We start from the raw sequence: 18,870 nt of genomic DNA, 5'->3' as shown, positions 1-18,870 counted from the left end.
ATATAGAAAAAGAAAATGTAGAAAAATGCAAAATAGAAGAGAAGACAGATGAGGTAGAGGAGAAAGAGGAGGAATAGAGGGAAGAGGAGATGCAGAAGGAGGACATGGAGGAGGAGATAATCTGTGAAGCTCATCTTGGTTGTGAAAAATGCTTTTTTGTGTTTTAGGCTTCATGTGCTTTTAGACCTGTAATCTGAGCACCTGCTGATGCAGCCTGGAGAATAAGTGATTGGTTTCAGGAACACTGAAACCATCCACACCGAGCAAACTGGGTCCAGAGAGCGAAGCTCAGGGCAGGGGAGTGTTGGGGCTGATATGATAATAGTTCCCTGGCCATGTTCCTGAACACTTCTGTACACAAAAAATGTGTACACACCTGGAATTCTCCCCAGGAACTGAGTCAGCTTCTTCCAGAAGGGACTGAGATGGGATTGGAGGAGCAGCTTGACTCAGGGGAGCCTCTCAGTCACCAAGTCCACCCTCACCTCAGCAAGTGCACTCAAGTGCACTTAAGCTCCTGCCCTCCTAACCCTCCTTGTCCTCACAACCTTTTATTAGTCTTGTTACCACTCAGGAGATTCTGTGCCCTCGACACCTGGCAGCTTCAATGAACACATGAAACAAGAGGTCAAGGACGAGAGGAAGAAAAGTATCAAGCAAATCAGTGTGAAATCAGCCTCTTAATCTGAAATCCAAGGTTGGGATCACCCTCTCAATGAAATAAATGTAGTTTAGTTACAAGGAGGGCAGCAAAGAATAAATGCATTCAGGCAAGAAGATAATAAGATTGTCATGGTTTGCTTTTGTTTTGCTTTCTTTTTGGGGCACACACAGCAGTGTTCAGGGCTTACTCCTGGCTCTAAACTCTGGGCTGCAGGAACTCTATGGGATGACAAAGATTGAATCTGCATCACAGTAGGCAAGGTAACTGTCCTACCCACTGTGTAGTCATTCTGGCGCCAGAAATTATCATGACTTTAGTAAGCTCTCCGCCATGCCATCTGTTGTCAGGTGTTCAAAAGGAGGAGAGGTTCCTGCTTCTCAGGGTGCTACTTAGCACAGTAGTAAGATGGGGCTTCTGTGGCTTGTTCTGGGGCTTGTTCCTTGGCTTGTCCACAGGGGTCGCCAGGGGAGTGAAAAGCGGCAGGTGTGGAGCAGAGCTGCCGAGCGTGTCTGATGGGAGGTGCAAGAGTAACTGTTTGAGAAGGGCCTGGCGGGGACATGGCTTACTGCATGGTGGGCGGACCAGCCCCCTGCCCTTGGGAGTGCCATCTCCCCCTTGGCAGGTGGCATCTCTGATGAAGCCCATCGCTCTAACGAGGTAATGTACTTAAGTGCTTACAGAAAATGTTAACTCTAACTGTTATGTCTTGTATAGAGAGTGTCATAAGTATTTAAGTTGCATATTTTTCTAAAATAAAGCCGAATATCAAACACTGGCCTGTGGAATGCACTTTTTTTTAGAGATGCTGGTCTTTCTCGTTTGGAACACGGCAATCGTAACAGCTGCGGTTCTGTAAAAGCTCCATCCTCTTAGGTGGCACCTGCTGGGTTGCTCGGCCACGTCGGGTCACCCTGCTCGCTGTCCCCTCAAGCCGCTTTAGCTTATAGAAACTATTCCAAGTCTTTCAAAAGTTTCTTTGTTGCCTGGAATCAAATCCAGGGCCTTACACATGCAAGGCAAGGACTCTGCTACTGAGCCAGATCTCCAGGTTTGGATTTCTTACAGGTACTGTGTTTCCCATTCAAATTCAGACTGGAGAGTTGTGACCTCATTTGAACAGTGCAGCACTCGACTGAGACAACTCTGTCCCCAGATGAGAAGAGTTTGTCTGCAACCAGATCACCCTTGATTAGTGCCAGGAAGAGAAAGCCTGCCGGGAAACCCACAGAAGGTGCTAATAAGAGCTCTCATTCATTTTATTTTAAAATATTATTATTACCATTATTTTGAGGGGCAGTCTCTTTCCTCCACCATGGCTGTCTTCACCGGGGCCCCACGAGGAGGGACAGGTTGAATTTTCCTCTCCACCCCAGCAGAGCCCAGCCACAGCCATGCTCAAGGCCACTCTCTATACACTTGGATGAGCCTTACATATGAAGGAACTGGCAGAGGAACCCTGTTGTGCATGACCTGGAACTGAGATCTCCAAGCCTACTCTGATCCGGCTTGGACATCCTCCATCCAGGTCTCCCATTTTCCAGTAGCTAGGCAGTCACACCCAAAAACTGCTCCCCCCCATGTAATCCCACCAACAGTCAAGATCCAGAAACTATGAAACCATGGTCCAATAAGCCCGCAGATGCATTCAAGGATGCGTGACCTCTTGTAGCTTAGTTCTTCCTCTCAGAGAACCTGCAAGCTACTGAGAATTTCCTGCCCTCATGGCAGAGCCTGGCAAGCTTCCCATGGTATATTCATATGTCAAAAACAGTAACAAAGATGGGTCTCGTTTCTCTGACCCTCAAAGAGCCTCCATCGCGGCACCAATGGGAAGGATGAGTAAAGAGAGGTTGCTAAATCTCAGGGCTAAGACAAATGGAGACATTACTGGGCCCGCTCTATCAAATTGATGTTCAACGGGATGACAGTAATACAGTGGTACAGTACTATACTTAAAAGACTCTTGCTGACTCTTCAGTTAAAAACATCGAAAACAGCAGTTGGTTAGTGTTTGGTTGACTGAAGACACATAATAAGCTTGTTGAGAGAACAAACTGTTTTTCAGCATGTGATTGGTGCAACCTGGGTTGATCTACTTGCCACACTTCATTCTATTTAGCATTTATGAAACATCATGATTTGTATACTTTGAGGTAAGTTGTACTTTCTAAAATCTAATAAATAAGGAGAACATATTAAACAGGGGATGGGAGACAGTGCAATAATATGAGCCTGATCCAGTTCAAATCCTGACCCTACATGGCCTCCTGAGCATCCCAGGAACAGCCATTGAGGCCTCAGAGAACCAGCAATTTGGCCTGGGTCTCCCATGCTACCAAAGGGCCCAAGCAGCACCTCATCGTCAGATCCTAGAATTGAGCTGTGGACACACAGTTTTTGTGAGACCTAAAACTCAGGACTGGGTAAGGGAAGACTGAAACCTTTGGAATTTCAGGTGTACGGTCTTTTTGATCCTGACATAACGTCCCCAAGAGCATGATATTGGATTAAATAATGAATTTGGAACTGCCCGGATGCCATTTAAATTGGAAGTGGAAGGCCATGAGCAGGGTTTTCCAAAATTCATCGGAATGGTCAATGCAAATCAATATCAAGGCAGGGACAAAGCTACAGCACAGTAGGGAGGGCGCTTGTCTTGCATGTGGTCAACCTGAGTTCCATCCCCAACATCCATATGGTTCCCTAAGCTCTGCCAGAAATTATCTCTGAGCATTGCACAGAAATCATATCAATGAGGATTAAAGACTTCAATATCAGACATGAATCTATAAGGTACATAGAGGAAAATGTAGGCAGAACTCTCCATTACATTGAAGCTAAATGCATCTTTAAGGATGAAACAGCACTGACATGCAAGTGGAAGCAAACATAAACAAATGGGACTACATCAAACTAAAAGCTTCTGCACTTCAAAAGAAACAGTGACCAAAATGCAGAAAGAGCCCACAGCATGGAGAGTATATTTACCCAATACCCATCTGATAAGGGATTAATATCCAGTATATACAAGAAACTAGTAGAATTATGTAAGAAAAAAACTCCACCCCATCAAAAAATGGGGAGAATTAATGAACAGAAGTTTCCTAATATATATATATATATAAATGACAAAAAGGTTCATGAAAAAATGCTCCATATAGCTAGTCATCAGGGAGATGAAAATCAAAACAACAATGAGATATCATCTCACACCACAGAGATTGGCACACATTCAAAATAACAAAATCAACCAGTGCTGGCGTGGGTATGGGGGAAAAGGGCACTCTTTCACTGTTGGTGGGAATGCCAACTGGTGCAGCCTTTCTGGAAAACAATATGGACAGTCCTTCAAAACCTAGAATTTGAGCTTCCATATAACCCCGCAATACCACTTCTGGGAATATATCCCGAGGATGCAAAAAAGTACAGTAGAAATTACATCTGTACCTATATGTTCATTGCAGCATTGTTCACAATAGCCAAAATATGGAAACAAACTTTTGCCACAGGACTGATGGCCGATTAAAGAAACTTTGGTACATCTAAACAATACTATGTTTAGTATTATGCAGCTGTTAGGAAAGATGAACTCACGAACTTTGCTTATAAATGGATAGACCTGGAGAGTATTATGCTATGTTAAATGAGTCTGAAATAGAGGGACAGACATAGAAGAACTGCACTCATTAGTGGAGTGTACAATAACATCACATGAGGCTTACACCCAAGGATAGTAGACACAAGGGCCAGGAGGATTGCCCCATAGCTGGAATCCTGCTTCAAGAGCAGAAGGGAGAAGGCAGATGGAATAGAGAAGGGATCACTAAGAAAATGATGACTGGAGGAATCAGTTGGGATGGGAGATGTGTGCTAAAAATAGATAATGGACCAAACATGATGACCTCTCAGTATCTGTGTTGCAAGCCATAATGCCCAAAAGTAGAGAGAGAGTATGAGGAATATTTTCTGCCATGGAGGCATGGGTAGGGTGGGAAAGAGGGTATAGCAGTGATATTGGTGGTGGGGAATGTGCACTGGTAGAGGGATGGGTGTTTGATCATTATGAGAATGTAGCCCAAACATGAAAGCTTGTAACTAACTCATGGTGATTCAATATCACTTGTATCACTTGTCATCTCGTTAATCTTCTATTTGCTTGAGCGGGTGCCAGTAATGTCTCCATTTGTCCATGTCACGTGCTAGTGCAGCCCCTTAATATTTGCTTGCTCCAGGAACAGGAAGAGACTCAAATCGTTCATTCAGGGATTTGACGAAGAAATCTAACCATCTCATTGGTGGGCTGCCACGCATTCTTCTGACATCCGGTGGAATCCAGTTGGTAACAGCTCTAGTCCAGCAGTCATCTCTGAATTGCATTACATGACCGGCCCATCTGAGTTTTGATGCCTTGGCAAATGAGACAGCATCCCTGATTCTTGACCGTCAATGGAGGTCAGAACTCTGGATTCCTTCTCTTACTTGAGTGAGACATGATACTACTTGCATAGCTCTTTTGATTCCTCTTTGGGATACCCTAATAGCGTTCTCATCCTGTTTGCGTAGGGCCCAGGTCTCGGAGGCATATGTTAGTGCAGGAAGAACAGTGGAATCAAAAAGATGTGCCTGGAGTTGGAGGTTCATTGTTCTCTTAACCACTTCTTCGACGCTCTTGAAGGTATTCCAGTCTGCTCTCTTCCTCCTGCGCGGTTCTGGCACCAAGTCGTTCCTCATGTTGATTTATCGACCCACGTACACATAGCTGCTGCATTCGGAGATGTTTGTTCCATTGAGAGCTAATGGAGCTTCAGAGACTAGTTCATTTTTCATGAGCATCGTCTTGTTGAGATTCAGGTGCAATCCAACCTTTCCACACTGCTGATAGAAGTAGGCCAGCATTTGTGCCCCTTGGCTAATGTTTGGTGTTATGAGAACAATATTATCAGCGAAGCGGATGTGGTGTAATTTCCAACCGTCTATCTTCACTCCCATTCCTTCCCATTCCAGTCATCGCATGATGTTCTAGAGGGTGGCACTGAAGAGATTCGGTGAAATGCTATCAACAGTAACAATAGTTGGCCTCATTCATGGTGATTCAATAACATTAAAAAATAAAAAAAAATAAAAAAAAGAAAGGACAAAATCCAGAGTCAAGTGAGCAGGGCTCAGGGGATTGTGATGTGGGTTGGGGAAATGAGTACAGCTCCAGTGAGAAGTGAGGTGGTATTGGACACTGGTTCTGGACACAGGTATTTTGTCATCAGCAATGCTACATGGGTCCTTAGCAGAGGCCGAGAAAGGTACCAAAGGTCTTCCTCCATGCCCCACCAAAGGCCATGGGGTCTCTGATAAATGTTTGTCGACATGTTAATCACTTATTACTCCTTTGCAAGGTTTATGGGTATTTGATTATTGCACTGTAGACTTTAAGCTGTAACACTGTGTCTCAAAAACTAGAAAACTATTGTGCAAGGAAAGCACATGTGAGAAGATTCAAATAGCACACATACAGGCAAACACAAACCTCAGAAATATCCAGAATAAATATTGGCCTGGGCAAGCTGAACTCTCCCCTGTACCAGCTGATAGCCATCCTATTTATAATATAATAGCAGTAATAGTTAGGCTGAAGTCCATGGACTCAAGTGCTGTCCCTGGCTCTGAGCTCAGGTGTGAGCCCCGGTATGGCTTGGGACATCATATGTGGTGACAGGGTCAGGCCAGGGTCAGCTGTATGCAAGGCAAGTGCTTTAACCCCTGGACAATCTCTCTGGACTGTCCCATTATTTAAAGCTCCACAGGGGACTTCGGGGACAGTAAGTCTTAACCCCTCACAGCTGCTGACTTCTTGTAAATGAGGACTTTGAGAGAAAGAACATGAGACAGAGCCATTTTTTACATCATAGGGACTGAATGCTTGCAGCAGATTTCTTTCCTCTTAAATAGCACCAAGCTTCTCCAGAATGCCCCCTGCCCCAAACACTTGGTGCATCTGTCATTTGTAGTCATGATCCATCCATTCATTTGCTGTCCCAGGTCACAGTGAACTCTCATGCCCCAGGCAGTGTCTGAGTCACCTCCCATAATGTGTGGGATCTCCACGTGTCACCATGACTGATAGTCATCACCCTGCTGATATTAAAATCAATCAGGATTATTATAGAGAAATTGTGAAGGGTTAAGGGGCACATAGTTTTGGTTGAACATTAACATAAACATGAACAGATGTAAAGCGCTTCCTTCAGGGGAAATCATTCTAGGAGATCTGCCAAAGGGCAGCATGCCATCTAGGGGCATATTGCTTTCTCCCTTCCTTTACTGGTAATCCATTTAAGCAGTCATATTAAATTTACTTCTAAATAATATTGTTAGTCTTTTGTATGAACACAGTAAGAGATATGGACTCTTATCTATATCTTAGATTAAGCTTAGTCTCTCTGCACTCATGGTAATGGGTGGCTTTTCCTGAGGACATCTCGCTATATTTCCCCTTCTTCAGTTCTCAGGTCAGATTAGTTTTTTCTAATCCCAGTAGGGTTTTTTTAATTTACTTCTTGGGTCATGATAGAGCTTGTTGTAACTTATACTTCATAAGGCCCTTAGGCTGTCCCATGTTGAAAGGGTAATTTGTGACTTTCTCCAAATTTGTGACTATACCTTTTGGATAGTATAAGGAACTAAGGTCAATATAAGCACAAAGAGTCTTATGCAAAGTAAATATGATATGGTATGTGCCCAGAAATAAATATTATTTGGAGTCAGCTCCCATATTACAAAGCATAGCATGAACTGTTTTATCTGTTTACATGAAAAGGACATTGCTCTAAAATAAAACTATGCAAAGGACATAAAGGAAAGAGAAAAGCAAATATTTCACCTACATATGAAAAATCTAGAGTCATGCAGGAGCAATAGTACAGCGGGTAGGGCGTTTGCCTTGCACGCTGCCCACCTAAGTTCAGTCCCAGGTATCCTATATGGTCCCCCAAGCACTGCCAGGAGTAATTCCTGAGTGCAGAGCCAGGAGTAACCCGTGAGAATCTCTTGGAGTGACCCAAAAATAAAAACAATATCCAGAGCCAGGGAGGGAACCTAGGGACACTGGTGCTGGGAAATGTACACTGGTGGAAAGTTAATGTTGAAATACTATATGACTGAAATCCAATCATGAACAGATTTGTATAATAAAGTATTATTTTTAATTCTTTTTATTTTAAAAAAATTATTTTTTAAATAGTCACAGTGAGGGTACAGTTACAGATTTACACTTTTTTGTGCTTGGTTTTCCCTCATGCAATGTTTGAGAGCCCATCCCTCCACCAGTGTCCATTCTCCACCACCCATGAACCCAGTATTCCTCCCACCCCCCCATTTCCATCCCCACCACCCCACTCCGCCTCTGTGGTGGGCATTCCAATTTGATAACTCTCTTTCCTTTTGGGTGTTGTGATTTGCAATAGGGGTATTGAGTGGTCATCCTGTTCAGTCTCTAGTCTATGTAAGCATGCATCTCCCTTCCCGCGCAGGATCTCCAATCACATATTACTTGGTGTTCATTTCTTTATCTGGGATGACTTTCCCCCAGCGTGTGAGGCCAGCTTCAAAGCTATGGAGCCAACCTCCTGGTATTATATACTACTATTCTTGGGTATTTGTCTGCTACTCTGTTGTTTTATATTCCACAGATGAGTGCAATCTTTCTATGTCTGTCCCTCTCTTTCTGGCTCATTTTAATTAGTATGATACTTTCCATGTTGATTCACTTATATGCAAAGCTCATGACTTCATCCTTTCTAACAGCTGCATATTATTCCATTGTATAGATGTACCAAAGTTTCTTAAACCAGTCATCTGTTCTCGGGCACTCGGTTTTTTTTCCACAGTCTAACTATTGTAAACAGTGCTGCGATGAACATATAAGTGCAGATGTCATTTTGACTATACTTTTTTGTTTCTCCAGGATATATTCCCAGAAGTGGTATTGCTGGATCAAATGGAAGCTCAATTTCTAAATTTTTGAGAAGCGTCCATATTGTTTTCCAAAGGGGCTGGACTAGTCGGCATTCCCATCAGCAGTGTAGAAGGGTCCCTTTCTCCCCACATCCTCTACAACAGCGGTTGCTTTTGTTCTTTGGATGTGTGCCGTTCTCTGTGGTATCTCATGGTTGTTTTGATTTGCATCTCCCTGATGATTAGTGATGCAGAACATTTTTTCATGTGCCTTTTAGCCATTCGTATCTCTTCCTTCGAAAAGTTTCTGTTCATTTCTTTGGCCCATTTTCTGATGGGGTTGGATGTTTTCTTCTTGTAGAGTTCAACCAGTGCTTTATATACCCTTGATATCAATCCTTTATCGGATGGGTATTGGGTAGCTCTTGTAAAATAAATTAGTTAATAAATACATAATCCATAGCATCAGAGGTTTGACTTTACAAGCTACCATGTCTAATTAAGAGATATTTGTGACTACCAGATAGGGGGAGTAGAACACAAAGGAGAGATTAAAAATAAACAGGGAGGGTGGAATTGCATGTGCCTCCAGGAACACTGTAGTGGGTGAAACTCAAATAACATAAGCTCTCTGCAAGAGAATAGACAACCCGATGTTATTCCTAGATGCTTTAAAATATAATCGAACAGACAGGATGCCCATCCATCCCAGACACCCCACTATGGGCCAAAGGGGATCCAGCAGAAACTTATCTGCCCATCTGTGGAATGTTGAAGAGTTTTCCCTAACCCTCAGATCTTTGTCAAATCCCCAAAAGAGCCAGTGAGTGGCTCCAGCTAAGAATCAATTTCCTCCTCATCAGTGTGTGAGTCAAAGTGTTCATGCCCTGGGATCAGATATTAGCTTAGCAAGATATTTAATAAAAGAAAAAATCAAGTTTATTCAAAAGTCATCTGATCAGAGAGTGAGCACGAGCAGTAGTAAAATGGGTAGGGCGCTTGACTTCATACAGACGACCTGGCATTTAATCCCTGGCATCTCATACGATCCCCAGACACTGAGAGGAGGGATTCCTGAGTGCAGAGCCAGGAGTAACCCTAAGCATTGCCAGGTGTGACCAACAATCAAAACGTCCATTCCCCACACAGGGTCAGGGATAATTTCCTTTCCTTTCCTTTAATGCTCTCAAGGACATTCAGTGCTGGAAGGAGAGAGAGAGCGAGAGAGAGAGAGAGAGAGAGAGAGAGAGAGAGAGAGAGAGAGAGAGAGAGAGAGAAGGATTGTATCTGCCACAGAGGCAGGGACTGATATGGGGTAGGGGTGGTGAGAGGAACACTTGGAACAATGGTGGTGGAAAATGTGCACTGGTGGAGGGATGGGTGCTCAAGCATTGTATGACTGAAATGTAATCATGCAAGTTTATAACTATCTCAAGCTGATCCAATAAATTTTTTAAAAAGTATTCTTTTTACCTGATTCTCCTCTTCTTTCCTGAACCTACCCCCACTGAGGTGACCATAAATATTGCCAATATTGTTTTTTAATCTACCTAAAGGTTTATTTTCATTGACCATTTGTGCAGGTAGAAGGGGGCTCTTTGGGTCACACATGACATTCTCAGGGCATAATACAGACCCAGGGTTCAGTTATTCCTGGTTGGACTTAGGGAAGCATATTGGGATCTGGGGATTAAAGTTGGAGGTTAAAGTTGGAGAATAACCTGCATGCCTTCTTTGCTTCTCAGTCTTTGATGCTCCTGTCAGCTTCAACTAATCTCTCCTGCTAATTCTTGGGGATAGTCAGCTGTCCCAGAAAGGAGGAGAAGAATTATGGTTCTTGGGGGTTGGATACTGTGACATTGACCCCTCTTCTGTTTTCATAGAATGTTTTCTAGAGGAGACTTGGTGTTCAGAAGGGACAGTGGTGCCTCACCTTAGAGCCTCTTGGGAATAGTTGAGCAGGGAGGCAAATGGGGGTGTTGAATTGATGGTATAGGTTTAAGAAATCAACTTTTTCTTGCTGAGTCCTTTCATTACATGGATTATACAAAGGGCTGGTTTTGTTTTGGGTCACTGAGTTTTCAGGCCCGAGGCAGTTCATGGATTTATTCCCTGAATGAAAGGGAAGCTGGAGAACCAGGAAGCCAAAGGCAGCTGCAAGGGACTCGGGTCTTGCTACACGGACTATATCTTGTGCCTGGGATCCACTAGGGTCTTCCACATGCAAGGCAAGTGCTATCTCTCTGGCCCTAGTAATGAAGCACTTTTACTTTGCTTGGTGTTTAGGAAGGACGGGGATCAAAACTAGCACTTCACAAGTGCATGGGAAGTGCTCTGTGAATGCTTAACAGTCCCACACGAATAATACAATTTGATTAAATATTTCCTGGAAAATACACTATTCAGTTTGGCCAACTGACCCGTGTAGCATGAGATATTAGGACAGAGAATCCCAGGAGTGCAGCCTGAATGGGCACTTTGTAGTGAATTTGGGTAGATCTCGTGGTCTTTGTCAATCTACTGACTACCCACTTTCTGTGATGTTGTATATGACTTTCTTTACTAAATAATTGATTGGATTTCACTTTCACAAGATATATGTAAATGCTCATTTGCAAGGAAAACTATTCCTAAACTGAGAGAGTAAAATTATGCTCTTCTCTCTCATGGCCCTTTTTCTCTCAACCTGAACATGCAGGAGGCAATCACAAGGCAAAGCATGTCAATTTGGGGAGCAGTGAAAGGTAAGCTGGGGTTCATAGATTAAGGCAGACAATGGAGAAAATTCTGCATGACAGTTTTGTCAGTCAGTTTTCGGGAGGGCACAGAAAGGTAAAAAGTGAAAGAATGATGATTTGACCAGGTTTCCTTGCTCTCCAAAAGAGTGGGGTTCTAGGAAGGATGAACGCTGTTCCATGTTCTGTCTCAAATATCACCTTCATTTCTCCAGCAATTGATGCTTGCTGGTTTCTTAAAGCAAGAGCTTTTGATCTAATTTTAAAGAGAAAGACTATTTTTAGGCTCTTGAGCCCATTGTGAATGACTCATAGAGGTCATTTTGTCAACTACCCTTTTTACTGACTTTTCTAGAGTAAAAGATTGCATAGTTTTGATTATTCTGCATATGTGCATAAAGAGAATTTTCCAAGAACGCTGTTTTCCATATAAATGATTATATCCAATCCAGTGTGCCTTGCTCTTCACCATGATCTACTACAGATTACATTTTGATGGGAACACATGAGTCTATCCTGCCAGTCAAATTTCAAAATATACACATGCTTTTTTAATTTTATTTTTTAATAAGTGAGTCACCTTGAGGGTACAGTTACAAATTTACCCATCTTCATCCTTGTGTTTCCCTCATACAATGTTTGAGAATCCATCTCTCCACCAGTGTCTATTCCCCACCACCAATGAACCCGGTATCCCTCCCACCCTCCACCCCCGTCTCCCACCCCCAACCCTCCCTGCTTTTGTGGCAGGGCATTCCATTTTGTTCTCTCTCCTTTTGGGTGTTGTTGTTTGTGGTAGGGGTATTGAGCGGCCATCGTGTTCAGTCTCTAGTCTACATTCAGTACGCTTCTCTCTTCTTGTGCGGGGTCCCCAACCACATTTTACTTGGTTTTCCCTACTCTATCTGGGCTGCCTTTACCCCAGCATGTGAGGCCAGCTTCCAAGCCATGGAGCCAACCTCCTGGTATTATATACTGCTATTCTTGGGTGTTAGTCTCCTACTCTGTTATTATATTTTCCACAGATGAGTGCAATCTTTCTATGTCCCTCTCTTTCTGACTCATTTCACTTGGCATGATACTTTCCATATTGATCCACTTATATGAAAAGTTCATGACTTCATCATTTCTTACAGCTGCATAGTATTCCATTGTATAGATGTACCAAGGTTTCTTTAACCAGTCATCTGTTCTCAGGCACTAGGGTTTTTCCAGATTCTGGCTATTGTAAACAGTGCTGCAATGAACATATAAGTGCAGATGTCACTTCGACTATACTTTTTGGCTTTTCTGGGATATATTCCCAGCAGTGGTATTGCTGGGTCAAATGGGAGCTCAACCTCTAGTTTTTTGAGAATCGTCCATACTGTTTTCCAAAAGGGCTGAACTAGCCGGCATTCCCACCAGCAGTGTAGAAGGGTCCCTTTCTCCCCACATCCTCTCCAACAGCGGTTGCTTTTGTTCTTTTTGGTGTGTGCTAGTCTCTGTGGTGTGAGGTGGTATCTAATGGTTGTTTTGATCTGCATCTCTCTGACGATTAGTGATGTAGAGCATTTTTTCATGTGCCTTTTGGCCATTCGTATCTCTTCTTTGGTAAAGTTTCTGTTCATTTCTTCGCCCCATTTTTTGATGGGGTTGGATGTTTTCTTCTTGTAGAGTTCAACCAGTGCTTTATATACCCTTGATATCGACCCCTTATCTGATGGGTATTGTGTAAATATCCTTTACCATTCTGTAGATAGTCTTTGTATTCTGGTCACTGTATCTTTTGCGGTGAAGAAGCTTTTTAGTTTAATGTAGTCCCATTTGTTGATCTCTGTTTTTACTAGATTGTTTAGTTCCGTGTCATCTTTGAAGATACCTTTATCTTCAATGTCGTAGAGGGTTTTGCCGACCTTGTCTTCAATGTACCTTATGGTTTGTGGTCTGATGTTGAGGTCTTTAATCCATTTTGATCTGACTTTTGTGCATGGTGTCAATTCGAGTTCTAAGCCCATTTTTTTGCAAGTACCATGCTGTTTTAATTGGTACTGCTTTGTAGTGAAGTTTGAGGTTGGGGAGGGTGATGCCTCCCATCGTCTTTTTCCCAAGAATTGTTTTAACTATCCTTGGACGTTTGTTGTTCCATATGAATTTTAGGATTGCTTGATCCATTTCTTTGAAGAATGTCATGGGTATCCTTATAGGGATCGGGTTGAATCTGTATAATGCTTTGGGGAGTATTGCCATTTTGACAACACTGATTCTCCCTATCCACGAGCAGGTTTTATGTTTCTATTTCCTCATGTACTCTTTGATTTCATGGAGTAGCGTTTTGTAGTTTTCTTTGTAAAGGTCTTTTACTTCTTTGGTTAAGCTGATTCAGAGGTACTTGATTTTCTGGGGCACGATTGTGAATGGGATTGCTTTTTTCATGTCCCTTTCCTCTGCCTCATTGTTTGCATATATGAAGGCCATGGATTTTGGGGTGTTGATTTTGTAGCCTGCAACTTTACTGTATAAGTCTATTGTTTCTAAGAGTTTCTTAGTAGAGGCTTTAGGCTTCTCTAGATATAGTATAATATCGTCTGCAAATAGTGAGAGTTTGACTTCTCCCTTTCCTATCTGGATGCCCTTAATCTCCTTTTCTTTTCTAATAGCTTTCGCAAGTACTTCCAGTACTATATTGAAGAGGAGTGGTGAGAGTGGGCATCCTTGTCTTGTGCCTGATCTCAGAGGAAAGGCCCTTAGTTTTTCCCCGTTGAGGATAATGCTTGCTGTAGGCTTGTCATAGATGGCTTCGACGAGGAAAGTTCCTCAAAACCCCATTTTGGTGAGGGTTTTCATCATGAAAGGATGTTGGATCTTGTCAAATGCTTTCTCTGCATGTATTGATATGATCATATGGTTTTTATCTTTACTTTTGTTGATATGATGGATTATGTTGATTGATTTCTGAATGTTAAACCATCCTTTCCATCCCCGGGATGAATCCCACTTGGTCGTGATGTATGATCTTTTTGATGAGTTGTTGGATCCTATTTGCTAGTATTTTGTTGAGGGTCTTCGCATCGGTGTTCATCAGGGATATTGGTCTATAATTTTCTTTCTTAGTGGTGTCTTTGTTTGCTTTTGGTATTAGGGAGATATGTGCTTCATAGAAACTGTTTGGGAGAGTTCCTGTTTTTTCAATTTCCTGGAAAAGTTTGAGGAAAACAGGCAACAGGTCTTCTTTAAATGTTTGGAAGGATTCGCCAGTGAAACCATCTGGGCCTGGGCTTTTTTTGGGGGAGGTTTTTTTATTACAGTTTCAATTTCCTTAACATTGATGGGTCTATTCAGGTATTCCAAGTCTTCTTTGTTCAGTCTTGGGAGATTGTAGGAATCAAGGAATCCATCCATTTCTTTTAGGTTCTCCTGTTTTGTGGCATATAGACTCTCGAAGTAGTCTCTAATTGTCTTTTGAATCTCACTGGTTTCTGTTATGATGTCCCCCTTTTCATTTCTGATTTGATTTATTAGGGTTCTCTCTCTTTCTTTTTTTGTGAGTCTTGCTAGCGGTTTATCAATCTTATTTATTTTCTCGAAGAACCAGCTCTTTGTTTCATTGATCTTTCGGATTGTCTTTTTGGTTTCCATGTCATTAATTTCGGCTCTAATTTTTATTATTTCTTTCCTTCGATCTGGTTTGGGTTCCTTTTTCTGGTCCTTTTCTAGGTCTTGAGTCATAAAGTCAAGCTGTCTATGTAGGCCCTTTCTTCCTTCCTGAGGAATGCTTCTAGAGCTATAAATTTTCCCCTAAACACAGCTTTAGCTGCGTCCCATAGGTTTTGGCAGCTCGTGTCTTCATTCTCATTTGTTTCTAAGTATTTTTTGATTTCTTCTGTGATTTCCTTTCTGAGACACTCATTGTTCAACATTGAATTGTTTAATTTCCAGCTGTTTGATTTGATTCTCCATGTCGGTGAGTGGTTAGCTTCTAAATTCAGCGCATCGTGGTCTGAAAAGATGGTTGATACAATTTCTATTTTTGTGATTCTATTGAGGTATTTCTGGGGCCCAGTACATGGTCTATTTTAGAAAATGTTGTGTGTGCACTGGAAAAGAATGTGTATTCTTTCTTTTTGGGGTGTAAGGCCCTGTATAGGTCTGTTAGGCCTCTCTCTTCAATTTCTTATTTCAGATTCAGTGTTTCCTTGTTGAGTTTTGTTCTTGTCGATCTATCTAGAGGCGATAAGTCCATATTGAATTATCCGACTACTATTGTGCTGTTAGTGATGTCCTCTTTGAAGTCTGTTAGGAGTTGTTTTAAATATTTAGCTGGTCGCTCATTAGGTGCATATATGTTTAAGAGTGTGATTTCTTCCTGTTGTACATATCCCTTGATAAACAGAAAATGACCTTTGCTATCCCTTTTAATCTTTTTCAACCTGAAATCTATGTTGTTGGATATTAGGATGGCCACTCCAGCTTTTTTAAGGGGGTTGTTTGCTTGCAGGATTGTTTTCCATCCTTTGACTTTGAGTCTATGTTTACTCTGTTTGTTCAGGTGAGTTTCTTGCAGGCAACAGAATGTTGGGTTTAATTTCCGGATCCATTTTGCCATTCTGTGTCTCTTGATAGGTGCATTTAGGCCGTTGACATTGAGAGAGATTATTGTGATGGTGTTTTGTGTCATCTTTCTGTGGGATTTGTTGTTCTTATGGGGCTCCTACTTGTCTCACAGTAGCCCCTTTAGACCTTCTTTCAAGTTTGGTTTTGAGTCTATGAAGTTCCTGAGCTGTTGTTTGTCCGAGAAATAGTGTATGTTTCCTTCGACTTTGAGAGTTTAGCCGGATAAAGTATTCTTGGTGAGCCATTCATTTCGTTGAGTTTTTTTCACTATGTCCAACCATTGTCTTCGGGCTCAGAGGTTTCCTCTGACAGGTCTGCTCTAAATCTGAGGGGTGCTCCTTTGTATATGATTTCCTTCTTTGACCTTGCTGCTTGCAGAATTGTGTCTCTATTCATAGCATCCGTCATTCTGACTATGATATGCCTTGGAGTCTTTTTATTTGGGCCTCTTTTTGCTGGTACTCTTCGGCTCCTTGTATCTGGATGCCTGCCTTCTCCAGCTCTGGGAATTTCTTAGCAATGATGTCTTTGACTGTGTTTTTTTCATTGGGGTTACTTCCCTGTGGTTCTGGTACTCCAATGATTCTAATGTTGTTCCTCTTGAAGTCATCCCCCAGGGCTCTGATTAGTTCTATAGCCATTTTGAGGTCTTTGGCCATGATTTGTTGTTGTCTATAAGCTTTCTGTAGCTTATCTTCTAGGTCGCTGATTCTGTCTTCGGCTGTAGTCATTCTACTGTTGAGGCCATCTAATGAGATTTTTAGTTCATCTACCGATTCCTTTATTTGTGTGACTTTCGTTCGTAGGTTTGAAATTTCTGCTCTCATTTCTTTCTGCATTTTCTTGGTAGACCATTGCAGTGCTTCATTCATCTCCTCCCATAACTTTTTGGATGTCTGTTCCACGGTTGCTTGTAATAGGTCGACTCTCCTCCAGATTTCCTCTCTGAATTGTTTATCTGAGAGGTCGTAGATGTGAATAGCCCCTGATGATGTTTCTGGAATCTTTTCTTCTCCCTCTCTTGGTGGAGGGGATTTTCGCTGCTTCTTCATCTTGATATGGAAGTGTAGAGTCTGAGCTTTGTGGTTCTTTATTCCTGTTCCCTCTTGTTGTGAGAAGGAGGGGCTCTGTTTGTGCTAAGCTTCCCTTATTCACTGATACGTTGTATAAAGTTAGACTAAGCTAATGGGTATTTTGTATAGGTGGTTTAGATGATTAAAGTGATTTTCAAAGAAATAGACAATACCTATTGTGCTAAGGTCAAAGATAATATCTGTGGAGATAATATCTGAGGCCAAGTTAGTGGCCTCATCTCCGACAGGAGGCCACGCCCACTTTGAGACCACGCCCACTTATATACAGGCCACGCCCCCAGAATCTTCCTGGCAGGGTTGCAGTTTCTCCCAGGTCCGCGCAGCGCAGGGAAGCATTTCCTGGTGGGTCTTTACCTGTTCAAGACGCGTGAGATGGGGCGGCGCTGGGCTTGATTGGCAGTGGCGGCAAAGTGGGGGAGGATGCAGAGGAGCCCAAGCCGGCAGAAAGCCGACTTGGGGGACAGTTTCTCGCAGGTCTGCGCAGCCTAATTTTACTCTTTCTTTTGTGGTCCACACCTGCAGTGCCTAGGGCTTCTTCCTTCCTTTGTGATCAGGAGTGACCCCTGAGGTGCTCAGGGGATGGATGGTGCTGCAGATTTTAAAGTGGCAGCCACATACTTAGCAACCACCTCCTCAGCCTTGATACTGGCAACATTGGGAAAGGTCTTACTCACGAGCCCCCAACACAACTCCTATAATTGCGCACCCTTGGTTTATTCTCATTTGGTTTAAAACAATATTAACACCATTACTTGTAATAGGATTTGTACCAGGCTGTTTCCTTTTAGGGCACCCCAGAGGGGAGCAGGTGAGGACCCTCCCCACCCTTGCAGCCTACCTCCACTACCCGAGCGCTGCCACACTCCAGGCTGCTTTTTTTTTTCTTGTTGGGTCACATGCGACAATGCATAGGGGGTTACTCCTGGCGCATGCACTCAGAAATTTTTGGTGCTTGGGGGACTGTATGGGATGATGGGAATCGAACCCAGGTCGGTTGCATGCAAGTTAAATGCTCTACCCGCTTTACTATCGCTCCAGCCCCAACACTCCAGGCTGCTTTACAAGACACTTCCTACCCATTTTCTATAATTACCAAACCATATTTGATGGAGTTCAGACAGTAGGCAACAAATCATAGAGAGTATATATATATTGTATATATAGAGAGTGTATATATACGCATATTCATGTATATGCACATATATATACGCATATATATCATACATATATATGTATATATACACTCTATATATCACTATATATGTATATATACACTCTCTCTCTCTCTCTCTCTATATATATATATATATATATATATATATATATATATATACCTCTACAGGAGTGCGGCAAGCTGCTGAGAGTATCCTGCCTGCAAGAACAGAGCCTGGCAAGCTACCCATGGCATATTCGATATGCAAAAAAAGTAATGATAGGTCTCATTCCCCTGACCCCGAAAGAGTCTCCAATCATTGGGAAAGATGAGTAAGGAGAGGATGCTAAAATCTCAGGGATGGGAGGAATAGAAATATGACTGTTGCCAGCTCGAGCAAATCGATGAACAACAGGATGACAGTGATACAGTGATACTTGTAATACTTGTAATATTTTTATCCATTTATTTTAATCCATGGATATTTTCTTCCCAAAGTGGGTTGCATTATATGAAAAGCAGTACATAGATCAATGGGAACAATGTCAACAATGATGCAAAGACTGGTTAATCAGAGTACCAGGGAGAAACAAATGATCATAACCAATCAGCCCTCTGGCATGTGCTTGTGCAAAGACAGAACAATGATCAATATCTGTATGAGATTCTGGATATTTTAGAATA

The sequence above is a fragment of the Sorex araneus genome, chromosome 8 (assembly GCF_027595985.1).
Source record: "Sorex araneus isolate mSorAra2 chromosome 8, mSorAra2.pri, whole genome shotgun sequence".
Lineage (NCBI taxonomy): Eukaryota > Metazoa > Chordata > Mammalia > Eulipotyphla > Soricidae > Sorex > Sorex araneus.
Note: the sequence above shows the minus strand (reverse complement) of the source record.